Here is a 12,718-nt window from a genome sequence, read left to right as displayed (position 1 = left end):
AAAAGATATTTTTCTTCTGATTATCAAAGGCACATGTTCACTGTAGAAAACATAAAAAAAATTTAAGACTATGAAGAACTATAATTTCCCATAATTTCACCATTCAAATATGCCCAATTTAGCTAATACTTACTGAGTACTGACTGTAAGCCAGACAGTGGTCTAAATTTTTTACATTCATGAATTCATTTAATCCATGTAAGTCTTTGAGTTATGCATCAAAATTCTTTTTTTTTTTTTAAACCAATGAGGAATCCAAGGCAGAGAGAGAGAGCTAATGTAACTTTTAGTTATATGATCCATTAGACTATAAAAAGAAGAGCTGAGTGTTCTGGCTCAAGGCTCAGGTTCTGAATCACTACATACGGTACTGCCATGGAGCTGGCATTCTATTACTTCCCTTCCAGTCTTTTTTCTGTATCATATATACATTGTACACACTACTCTGGCTTACACTGCGTTTTTTTTTTTTTTTTTTTGAGATCCCTAATAACCATCTGTCGAAGTCTCATCTTTGCCACAAAGTCTCTCCAGGTGTCTCCAAACCCACGCTGAATTCTCCTAAGTGGCTAAAGTAGCCATTTCAAACACTGAGTATTTATACTGTGGAGTTCAGTTCTATACCTTTCACAGGTCATTAAGCACAAGGTGTAGAGACCACATCTGATTTTATTTTTATCTCCCAACTTTCTGAAACTGTCTAAAATTCTATAAATGCTAGAAACATTTAGGTACTTGACATATTTTCAACAGAGTAGGATATTAAAAGTAATACTTGAGTGACTATTTTTAAAAAACTTGAAATATTTTAGGGCTGTGATGAAAGATATGTCATCAGAAACTAAAGTTGTGTGTGTGTGGAGGGGGGAACAAACAGAAGATAAGAGCAATCTGCAGTTTCTCTGGAGAGGGAACTATGAACAATGGGGTCAATAATGGGACAGGTCTTCAAAGTTCTATAAATGACACATGGAGAAAGTACACAATAAAATATCTACTTTGATGGCATTATCAACTCATTATGGACAGAGAAATGCAAAGCACAAGATAAATCAGCAGACGTATTTTACTGGTCTCTCTGGATGACCAGAAGCCATCAGGTCAGCAGTACCTGGGAACACATTGGTGTGTTTGTGTTATAAGAGCAATGGCCCCACCATCACACTGCCTGGGTTTCAATTCCAGCCCCATTGCTCTGTATCAGTGAATCTGCAGCAACTCATTTTTCTAGAAGAATTATAACTTAAATCTAAACAAATCATTTACATGGATCAAGGCACAGTAAAAGGTCATTCTAAGACCTCTTGTGGATGATCACCATATGAAAAAACACACATATTCACTTCATACAGTTATGTGGAATATCACCAAAATTGGTACTTCATGAATCCTAAAAGCATCACTTTCAAAACTGGAGTTGGTCATCACAAACGGTGCCTTTCTGCTCTGGGCACTACAGGTGTCTGGCACTTCTGGCCCTTTCAGGTTCTACTTTTGGATTCCTATTTTACCTGTTTAACTGCAAATACACATAGGTCATATTCATGGACAGCTTTAAGAAGGTGAACATGACATCAATAGAGAAATGCCCAGGGCTCCAACTTTCTATTGTTCCAAATACCACTATGCAGCCATTTGCCAAGACAGCATCCAGAGCCAAGCAGGGTCCCAGGATCCAATTTCAGCAGGCAGGCAGACCCAGAACCCAGCACCTGAGAGGTCAGCACCATGAGGCAGGCACTTAGGAGATGGCATCTTCCAACAGCCCTCAACAGCACCGCTTGATCTACCTTGACTGGCCCACCTGCTCCTCAGAATCGTAAGGGCAGCTCCTGCCGTGAGATGGGGAAGCATCTGAGAAATGAGGGAGTTACCTTACTGACAAACTAGGCCAAATGGAGTCTTGTGCTGAGAACACCAAGGACATCTCATTCAGACTTTAGATGTACTCTTGCAAGCTTGCAAATGTGATTTGGCCATAGGGTTTTCTCTTTTCAGTCTTAACTACAACTTAAAAATAGAGGCATTCCTAATAGATCAAGGATCCAGTATTTCTTAAGGCTCCGGCCTCTTTCACAGTTGTTCTCAGAGATAGCTCTCAATGCAGCTGGCATTGACGCACACCAGAGGCATGTTTTATAAAACTGGACCAACTATTCTACTTAGAAATGAAGTTCACTGTAGGGTGTGAGCTTAGCACGGCCAATCCTTGGAGCTATCACACAGGCTATCTTCTACATTAACATCTCAAATAGACCACTAAAACTGCAAGCTAACAAGCACACTGAAACGAAAGTATCACTTCTTGCCTAACTCAGATTCAGCACTTTTAGTTATAACTATCCAAATAAATACATGCTCATTATCCAAATAAATAAATGCTATCAAAAAAACCCTTAAAGAATAAAACACGTATAATCAACAAGTCTGTGCTTACCCAACCTGCCCCCCATCACAGTTAACCCTGTGCGTTTCTTCAAATTGTTCTTGGCACAACTTGTTATTTTACACAGATGAGACCACATATGACACAGTTTTAAATGTTGCTTTAAAAAATAAATAAATAAATAAATAAATAAATAAATAAATAAATAAATAAATAAAACAAATCTTGCTTTTTATTTAACAATGTATCTTAATCTGTTACATATATTTGTTGCCTTTATTGATTAATCACTCAGTATTAAGCAGGCTCTATATGCCTGAAGGTGGGGCTTGAACTCGGGACCCAAAGATCAAGTCAGATACTCTATGGACTGAGCCAGTCAGGCACCCCTTAAACTGCTACATATATTTGAATAGTAAATCCTGAAGGTTACCTCAGAGAAAGACAAACATTCAAAGGCACCACCATACCATGGTGCCAACATACCCAGTTCCACTGTATTTTTTTTTTTTTTAACAGTATTTTTTCCTTGAATCTCCACTATCTGGATTTTCTCCTGGAAAGAGTGAGTCAGTAAGATGGTTTTTGAAAGAGTCTAAGAAAAAGCTCGTAAAATCAAGTACTTTACTTTGAGAAGGAAGGAAATATCTGTTAGAGTTACTGTTAAAAACATTTTCTGGGTTTATTATGTGCCAGGCATTAACCTGCGGCATGTTTCTCTACAAGTTTCATAATGTGCATGAGATGTGATATGAAAACTGAGCCCAATACTGTACCTTTTCATCAAAATCTCCACAGTGTATTCCCCACCTCCAAATACTTGCAACATACAAATAACAAAACAAGCATAGTTTTTAAGGGGAAAAAAATTTTTTAATCCACTTAGATATCTTGTTCATTTCACAGCATGTCTACCTACACTGACATTTGTTTTGAGTGTAGCTGACACAAAATGTTACATTAGTTTCAAGTGTATAACATAGCAATTACGCAAGTTTATACATTATGCTCTGCTTACCACCAGGGTAGCTACCACCTGTCATCATGCTATTATAATGGTCACTGACTATACTGACATTTAATAGTAATAATAAAAATAACTGCTCATATCTACAGAGCCCCACGGGATGCCAAACACCTGGAGTCTCAGTACACAGTCGGGGGCGGGGGACAGGTAAGCTGAAGGCCCCCAGGGCTAATAGTGCTGGATATGCACCTGCTCTATCCCCTGTGCCTTCAGGACCCCTCTTGTTAACACCTTAACAGGTGAGAAGAGGGGTTACCAACAACATCCTTCTCAGTAAGATCATAATCGAGGATCAGAGAGTTTAAGAAATCCTTTGGAGAAGGGAGGATTGCAAAAAACCCTATTAGCTACCACTATGAAGGTTATGAATAGTAAGTTTTAATAAAATGTTCTACAACTTTGCTACATACAAAATCACAAAATGGACCAAAGGCAAGTAGTTTAGACCGATCAGAAATGCCTGAGGGCCTGGGACATGCAAAGCAATTTGGCTTATATTTATTAAGTACTTACTACGAATGAAGTAAAAGAGGCAGAAAATCTATTAGACTAAACCATAAGGAATTGCCAGTATTTGATAATTCTGACCTATAACAAAAAGAGACCTCATAGGGCTCACCCTCGAAGTTCTAGCCCTTGAGACATTCGCAAGTCCTAGAAGTCATTCAGAACATGTTGGCAAACCTTCCTGGATCTTTAAATTTCTTGGCTATACCAAAATTCTGATTAAAATGCTTTTCCCCCTCAAAGTCTTCCATTTTAGTGTGGGGGTTTGGCTGAGCACTGCGGCAGACTTTTTTTTCCACAAGATAGTGTAATAAGGATCATTCTGAGGGAAGTCAGCCATGGTGTGCGTAGGGAAGAAAATCACCACTCTTTCTCAATAAAGTCCAGGGCCCAAGTTTACCATCCGGCTCTGTGGCTATCTGTGTGAGCACCAGAGGAACAGAAGCTGTGTGAAGGGAGAAACCGTATCTGTCCTACACACGGTTTCCCAGCACCCAGAATAGGGCTCAGCACAGGGAAGGCACTTGGTGTCTGTTGAAGGAGTCAATTAATGAATGACTCACACTGGGCAAAATACACTGGATGAAGCTCAACTTCTATTTCTCCACTAGAAATGAAAGTACTGGAAGACTGAGCGGGAATTAAATAGACCAGGCATAGACTGCCGGATTATCTGTAAACCTGAGGCGGCAATCTATTGGGGAACAGTAAGGACCAGCAGGAGGAAATGAAGGAAATCTCACCCACGGCTCATGGAACCTATGGTCCTCACTGTCTGTTGGGCAAACTTTAAACCCCTTGAAACCATCTTTGCAATGGACTGACAGCCATCTGTCCCTTGGATTGTATAAGAGCTTTTCATTTAGAGAAATAACTAACCTAATGAAGCACCCTGGTGTCATGCCCTTTCACCAGTGATAGGATAGTTTTAACACGTGTGACTGGTCATGGATTTTTCCCTGCCATGGGATTTTGGGTGATGTTCAGACTTCAAGGTTGCACAAGGCCTAGTTGAGACTTTCCTAACTAGCCTAAAATATTTTACAGTTGCTGTTAAGTATTTTAAAATTTCCACTGAGAATGGCTCCCCCACTTGTACACACACGTGCAAAATGTATATAATAATTAACTGTACTGTTTTCAAATTGAAGCTAACCAAGGACGTTATCAAATTCTAAGAATGGGAAGACAAAGCACACTTCTCCAGACTCATCCTGAGAGTCAATGTCACATGTGAAGGAGTAGATGACTTATATTACATTGTATGTGTCCACATGAGGAAATAAACATACTTGGGAAACAGCCTGAGCTCAGCAGCTGAAATACAGGGTGAGAACTTCCAGGTCTGGGTCTGGCTTTACTTCCCCCTCCCTGCCACCTTTGCACTACCAGGCACCCAGGCTGTAGTCCCTGAAAGGTCCAACACCATCCTGCATCAGACACACGAGATGGATGCACAAAACAGAAGTTGGAGTTCCTTCTACCCCACTCACTACAACAACCCAAGTAAGGAATCCTAAACTCCTGAGTGGCTGTACATGATTCATCTTCTCTAGGGTCACAAAGAAAAATTCTAACCTTTCATGAACTTAACTCTGAAAACAGGTGGACTCACATCATTTCTGTGCTGGTACAAAATAAAAGTGCTAGTCTTAATAGCAGTAGTTTCCTTCTTAAAGCTGATAAACCTTACTTGATGAAGAAAAACACTCAAAGCAAGGCTTCCCTACTAAAGCCTATAGTTGTGGGTGCCTCAGTCACCATCCCAGCAAGACAGAAGCCACTGGTGCAAAGGAAATCCCCCTGCTAAGAATCCATGGCTTGTGAAGTTGTAAAGATTTCAATTAGCAACCTGTTGGTGGCTGGAGGTGGGAAACAGCGCAAGGAACCACTCCTCTGAGCTTGTGCAGCAGCCATCTGCTCCCTCAATGGGCCAAGAGGGAGGAGGTTGAGCTGTGTGGGGTCAATCAGCTGTTTCCAAGAGAAGCTGGGGAAGAGACCAAACTCAATGTCATGTAGGGTTTAAGTGAGATTAGTGCCACTTCCATGGCACCTTCAAAAGGGTAAAAAGAGTCGTTTTCTGTTCTTGCTGAAGCTCTGAGTCTGCTGAAGTTTGGTGGGTCAGACCAGAGACAGAGTCAACCCTGAAGCTTGATTTTATTTACTCTTGGCAAGTTCCAACTTCCTGGTTCTAAGGGGAAAGGGAGGGAGGTGTTTCAAAGTCTCATAAAAAGGCTCCAAATGCTTCTTGGACACCAAAGAGCTCTTACAAAACTACATTTTGATGAGCTACATGTAAATGAATCAGAAACATATGGATTTCATTTCCTTTATAATACACAGGGGTTTAGGAATGAAGAGGTGGGGGGAATGCTCCACAAGATGAGTCTGGGCTCTGGTGAAAATGTTAAAAGGGGTGGGGAGCCTCAGACATTTGCTAAATTAAGATGAGGATAATAACCAGTGCATCTCTTCCTCTATGTGCCTTTGGTATCCGCCAGCCAACCTTAGATGCTGGTGAGAGAAAGTACTTACATACCTAAACCTGACAACCTGGGGTCTAAAGCTTTCTTTGATGCTGGGGACCTGGAAACTTTCTGTAACAGGCCAAAAAATACTGAATATTTTGGGGCTGTTGGGAATCATGAAGTAGTATATATAAAAATTTTATGTCCCTAGGATTCAACTAAAGGGAATGAGGGGGTGTTTCCATATGAGGGGCATACTCATATGTGCCAAAGCAAAGAAGGAATCCTTCTCCTGGGCATGCACTAATCTGAGGTTCTTCAGAGCACCACATTCTGGAAGCTTGACATTCCCATTGTAAGCTCAACCCTCCCAAATCCCTGGGGGGGGGGGGCAGGCTGACATCCACACACCATAGAGCTGTGGTTTCTGCCCCTGCCCTTTCACACATGCATTTTATTAAGCTAAAGAATTATGGGGAGATAATAAAGAAACCAGGAGTAAATGAGGTTTCTGGAGTGAGCCACTTGATAGGGTCAACCACTCAACACCTGCTTTGGCTAAAAATTAGATAAACTGTTTTAATTTCACATGTCAGAAAGCCAGCGTGTCTAAATCAAGAAAAAGTGATTCTCATCAAAGAAGAAAAACAAAATATAAAACAAAAAGCAGGAAAAGCAGATGCTAGAAGACATAAAAAGAAATGGCAAACAAGCCAACGTTACAAAGGCAGTCCCCTAGAATCAATGAGCAAGAACCTGAGAGCAGCTGGGAGAGAGAGAATGGGACAGAGAACAGCACCTGCCCCGTAACAAGCACAAAGCTGGCTGGCTGTCGTTGCGGGGTGGGGGAGACTCTCCTCCGTCACAAGAACCATTTCTTTTGCTAAGTCACATGTTTGGTGGCTTATCTCTTCTCGCCTCTGAACACAGGCACAATCACTTTCTGTTGATCATAATGTTAAGCTTAATTATCCAGAGGTTCCACTTGAACATTTCCTTCCTCAAAGCTGAAGCGATGCCATTATTTCTCACTTAATTGCAGAATAAGGGGTGCTCTGTTTGTCAAGTCCAGGATTTGCTAAGATAACAATGGTGAATGCCGTGGCAGTGCATGACTTCAGTGTTCATGATTACTATTAATTAAGGGTCTGTCAAATGGATAGAATGGGCTCTTTTCTTCTCCATCAGCTAACGCTGGGCACTTCACTCAAGAGAAGCTGCATGGCAAGGAGGAAGAGTGAGTCAAGCTGTGCTATTGCTTGCACTCAAAGCCCAATCCTGGAAGGCCATGAGGATGGGACACAGAACAGTTGCTTTTACAAGTTCACTCTTCCATAAAGGTCAGGCGAAGACAGACGGGCAGCAATGCAGCAAGACGACTCCTGGGACAGGGCAGAGGGCAGAGTTGGCATCCTAGAACTTTGAACATTGCATAATGAGTTTTTAAAAAGACTGAGGAAAACACTTGGGGAATCCAAGGGGACTATGAGAAGTCCCAAGAATCAGATAAAAAGAAATTTAGGGTCTCCATTTAAGAAATATATACGTTTAGTCATAGACTATACATTCTGCAGCTCAATCGTCCTCTTTTGGGGGCTAAGTACCATGTTTTTTTATTCATCTTTGCACTACTGTGTCACATTTCATGCTGCCCAGAGCACTGTAAGTGTTGCCACTCATCTGTTTCCAAACTAGGTGTCTCAGTAAAGCTCCTCCATCACAGGTCATTTGCTAGCCTGAGTAACAATTCCATAGACCCTTGCCATATTTTCCTTTCTGTTTAACCCTAACCCGCCTCCAATCTAGTTCTTTCAGATCCTGGTCTCTAGCTGCCCTACCAGTTAAGATAACTGATTTAAAGAAGAAAGCTAATGGCCCAACTTGCCTAGAAATGGAGAACTATGATATTTTAATACTCGTGCTGAAAGTGTTTGTTCTACTAAAAGCAACACTAGATATTTGTGTTGGTATCACTTTTTTTTTTCTGTAATAGACTCACCTAAAGCTACTGGAAAGATCCTTCTAGGCCAGCAGTCCTTAAAGTGGGTTCCCGAAACTAGTGCATTAGCATCATTTGGAAACTTGCTAGAAATACAGGACCTCAGGTCCCACCTCAGACCTACTGAACCAGAAATTCTGAGGGTGAGGGCCAGTGGGTTGTGTTTTAAAAGCCCTTCAGGAGATTATGCTGCATACTCAAGTTTGAGAATCACTGTTCTCAATCCTGGTTCTGCATTATCAATACCTGGAGAGCCTTTCAACGTAGGGATACCTGGTCCCACCCTAGATCAATTAAGAATTCTCTGAAGGTGGGGGCTGAGCTTCAGTCTTTACTTCCAAGTTCCCAGGCTGATTTAGTGTGCTGTCAAAATGGGAAACCACTGTTGCCGGTGAGGAGCGCTGCCCCACTCAGCTTCCAGCTAAATCTCGCAGCAGGAGACACTTTCAATACTATAAGCAATGACCCTAAAGCTCTGTTCCTGTTGTGGATGAAGAACTATGTTCTAAGCACAAAGGCCGATCTACATACTGTGGTTTCCATCCAAACAGGCATTTCTCTAATATCCTATTTGTGTACTAGAAAGAAGTGTGAGTGCCAATGATCAGAACAAGGAGGGGGATGAATTAATGTTCCGAAAATAAAGACAGCATCTGGGCCCACCTCAGAAACCAGCAGATTCGTTAGCACAGGGGTCCCAGGGACATGGATGCTCCCGAGTGTCCCTGCCCTGCTGAAGCAAAATGCTGCAAAACGTTTTTTTTTTTTTTTTTAATGTTTATTTCGAGAGCATCAGAAAATGAGTTCAAGCTGAACAGCACTGAAGAGCTCTGGATGTGCTCAAGGAGCAGCGGTTCACTCCCCTGCATCTGTCATCCTCACGGTCCATGTCTGAGGTGGTAACAATTGCACTGTCATTCGCTTCAGTTCAAGTGGAACCAGAGCCCTGGCACAGGCGGCCTCCCTGCCCGCTGCTCTGTGCGGGCCTGGCCGAGCTCGCAGGGTCTCGGGCCACTGACAGTAGGGACAGCTGCACCCCCGTCTTCCCACAGGCCAGGCACAGCCCATCGCACCCATTTCCCGCAACCCGTGATGAAGGCAGGCCACGACCGAGGAGAGGCCGCCCTGTTCGGACACTGCTTTCCCATCAGTAAGCTGGGACATCTTCCTCACTTCCAATTCACGTCCAAGGAGCTTGTTCTTGAGAAGCCCTGCTCTCCATAGTCAAGTTTCCGTCTTCAATTTCTTGGATCATAGGTTTGGATCCACACTTCCCAGTAACAGTGCCTTCCCTCCTCACTGCTTTGCCAGTGCCCCAAGTTGTGTGCTGCATATCCAGTCCCACTAAATATCTTGTCTGTGGACTGCACGTTTTAAACTTGCCGCTATATGCTCTTGCGTCTAGATTCCATGATAGCTTATGTTCATCTCAACTTCAGGTTCACAAGAGACACTGTGACAACACAGGACTCAGAGCAGACTCTGAAGTCACACCAGTCAGGTTCCTCCACTGGCTGCTCCACTGATGGGTACTACAACCTTAGTAAGATCATTCTGACGCTCTGAAGCTTCAGTTTCTGGATCTGTAAAACGGAGGTATTATGGTACCTACTGGAGGATTGTTGTAAGCCATGAAGGAATCTGTTTTTCATGTACGGATTTTAATCTAAGAAAACATCAGTCTTAATTCCAAAAATACTCTTTAAAAATGCAGAGACAGCAAGGACATACACCAACATTAGAACACTCCTTTTACAGCTCAGGAGGGAGGAGATGGGATCAACCAGAGCTGGTAAAAGGGTATTATTATCTGTCTTTCACAGTATTGACCCCCTTAAAAGAGTTCCAAGCCACTATAGTAAAATGTCAACACACCTGTTAGAATAATGCCCATATTCATGTTTCAGTCACTACTCACAGAACTTGAGTGTATTTAAATCTTGAGTATATTATCTGATGAAAAATCAATTTAAGAAAAGGAAGCACAGGGGATCCCTGGGTGGCTCAGTGGTTTCACGCCTGCCTTTGGCCCAGGCATGATCCTGGAGTCCCGGGATCGAGTCCCGCGTCGGGCTCCCGGCATGGAGCCTGCTTCTCCCTCTGCCTGTGTCTCTGCCTCTCTCTCTCTCTCTCTGTGTCTACCATAAATAAATAAAAATAAATCTTTAAAAAAAGAAAAAAGAAAAAGAAGCACAACAAACCCACAAACAAAACTCATTACTCTTGAAAAAGTCACAAACCACAGAAAAATCCTGTTTTTAAATTACTTTCCAAAGTTATGGTATCACCAGTTTTAGCTGTTTCACTTTGTCACTTCCATTGTGGCTAGGTAAGAAAATGTTTATATTTCTTTAGAGATGATGGATACTGAAGCATACTTCATTCAGTACATCAAGAAGAAAAGGAAAAAGAGAAGGCAAAAAAAAAGCCAATGTAGCAAAAATCAGACCTATATGCTGAATGTAAGTAACAGTTACAATTGTTCCAGGTTTCTTTGGCTACATTTGAAACTAACGTAATTATTTTCCTAATTGTAATAGTAGAAGCCCACAGAGATAGTCCTGAAAGTGGTAAAGGACATATTTTTGGAGTCTATGTCTTGAGGCAGTCAACTACTAATCCTTTTGTTACACATTGTTGTATTTATTTCTCATAGCAACACAATGGCTATTACCTTTCTCTTAATGTACCAGAGGTTAGTACCTCACTTCCCGCCACATTTCTAGGAGGCAGCTGGGCTAAAGACCCGTCCATGTCCAAACAACTGATGCCTGTGGTCTTCCAGTCCCTTTCACTGCCTCTCCCTCCTTCCATGTGGATAGTCCTCTCTACTCGAGGTCAGGGGCAGTTTTACAAAGGCAAAAAGTCCAGTCACCTGGAGTACATTTATTTTCTTACCTCTTTCGCTAGCACATTCCTCTGTTCCCATGGTTACTCATCTTCCCTGGAGTTCAACTTCCTCACCTGAACACTGCCTCTTGGATTTCTTATGGGAATGAAAGGAATAAACAGGAGCATGATTTTAACTCCATACCTTGGAACAATCATATATAGTAAGTGCTATATCCTCGGTAACTATATAAAGCTATATAACTGGGGTAACTATTCCCTATATTAGGAATTAGCTAGTTGCGCTGGTACCTTCTTACCACTCAAAACTTGCCCCTTCCCCATCAAGTGTCCTAATGACTATTTATAATTGGATAATAACTAGATCTAGACAGTAGGTTCATCAGGAATTCACACAATTATCTCAATTCCTCATGACCCTATAAAATTAGGTTATTTTCTCCCCTGGGAGGAATATAAGCTATAAGGAAATCTTTATGGTATATACAGGTTGTGTGTCTAAAATAACTTTCAAAAGGACAGTTTATTTTTTATCAAGTAGATTCTGCCAAAACTAAGCAGGATTATATAAAACATACCGCTAACACATCACTATTTGTGTTATTCAGTAAATTCTAATTGGACTGATCAAGATGTCTACCTATAGGTATCTGCCTAGGGAAAATAGGTGCCACTGTTTGGGAGAAGTATGATTAATAAACTGTTTGGAATTTGAAGATACTGAAATATGGTGTTTGGAAAACAGCTCTCCAGAATGAAGGTAAATGTTTTTATTCATGGATAAACAGCACAGCTTAGAGAGCACAGTTGCTCAGCATGATGATTCACGCATTCTCAGCAATGCTTTACTCAGTAATAAGCAACACCTACTCTCTGCTCACCACTCTGGCTTGATTCTCTGGTGGACAGACAAGTATCAGGTGACCCTAGCTCCCATAATTTAAAGAGGCAAAATGAGCACATAAAATAGAATAATCAAGGGCTAGGGGTGAGACTATAAAGAGGGGAAAGCGTTTTGAGACTGTAAAACAGTAGTAAAAAGGTCACATTTTTCTACAAAGTCGTATCATTTTTTTCTTCATAGCTCTATAAGAACTATTATCTCCATTTTGTAGATGAGAAAGTTAAAGGCCAGCAAAGCTAAATAACCCAGGTCCAGTATTTGAACCCAGACACTCAGATACCACAATTCACATCCTTAAGCATTCCATGGAGAGCATTCCACAAGAGAGAAATGTCAAATATGTGCTAGAGCAGTTAGCTGGCAAAGGAAATGGGGGAGATCATCTTGAGTTCTGGCAAAGGACAGGTAGGATTCGGCTAGATGAAAAGGGCACGGAAAGGGATGAGGAGAGACGCTGAAATATGCATGGCACACAAATGACAAGAGGGTTCATCCTGACTAGAGCTGGGGTGGGGGTGGGGGGGTGGGAGGGGTAGCAGGGAGGGATGTATAAGGGAGACAAAAATAACAGAGAATG

At 41.8% G+C, this 12,718-nt stretch overlaps 1 protein-coding gene and 1 long non-coding RNA gene across 3 annotated transcripts in view; both read right to left on the bottom strand.

The window, feature by feature from the left end:
* Nucleotides 1-12,718, bottom strand: part of PDZRN3 (PDZ domain containing ring finger 3) — a 237,461-nt gene that overhangs the window by 153,956 nt on the left and 70,787 nt on the right. The window lies entirely within an intron of this gene.
* The window catches only part of LOC118351594 (uncharacterized), a 32,408-nt gene that overhangs the window by 16,495 nt on the left and 3,195 nt on the right, over nt 1-12,718 (bottom strand). Inside the window, exon 2 of the long non-coding RNA XR_004807250.2 lies at nt 11,286-11,373. This is a non-coding gene — a long non-coding RNA (uncharacterized LOC118351594). The remainder of the gene's footprint in view (nt 1-11,285; nt 11,374-12,718) is intronic.

This window comes from Canis lupus, chromosome 20, assembly GCF_003254725.2.
Source record: "Canis lupus dingo isolate Sandy chromosome 20, ASM325472v2, whole genome shotgun sequence".
In the NCBI taxonomy this organism is placed as follows: Eukaryota; Metazoa; Chordata; class Mammalia; order Carnivora; family Canidae; genus Canis; species Canis lupus.
The sequence above is the reverse complement of the archived record's forward strand: the minus strand, read 5'-3'. Positions and strand labels throughout refer to the sequence as shown.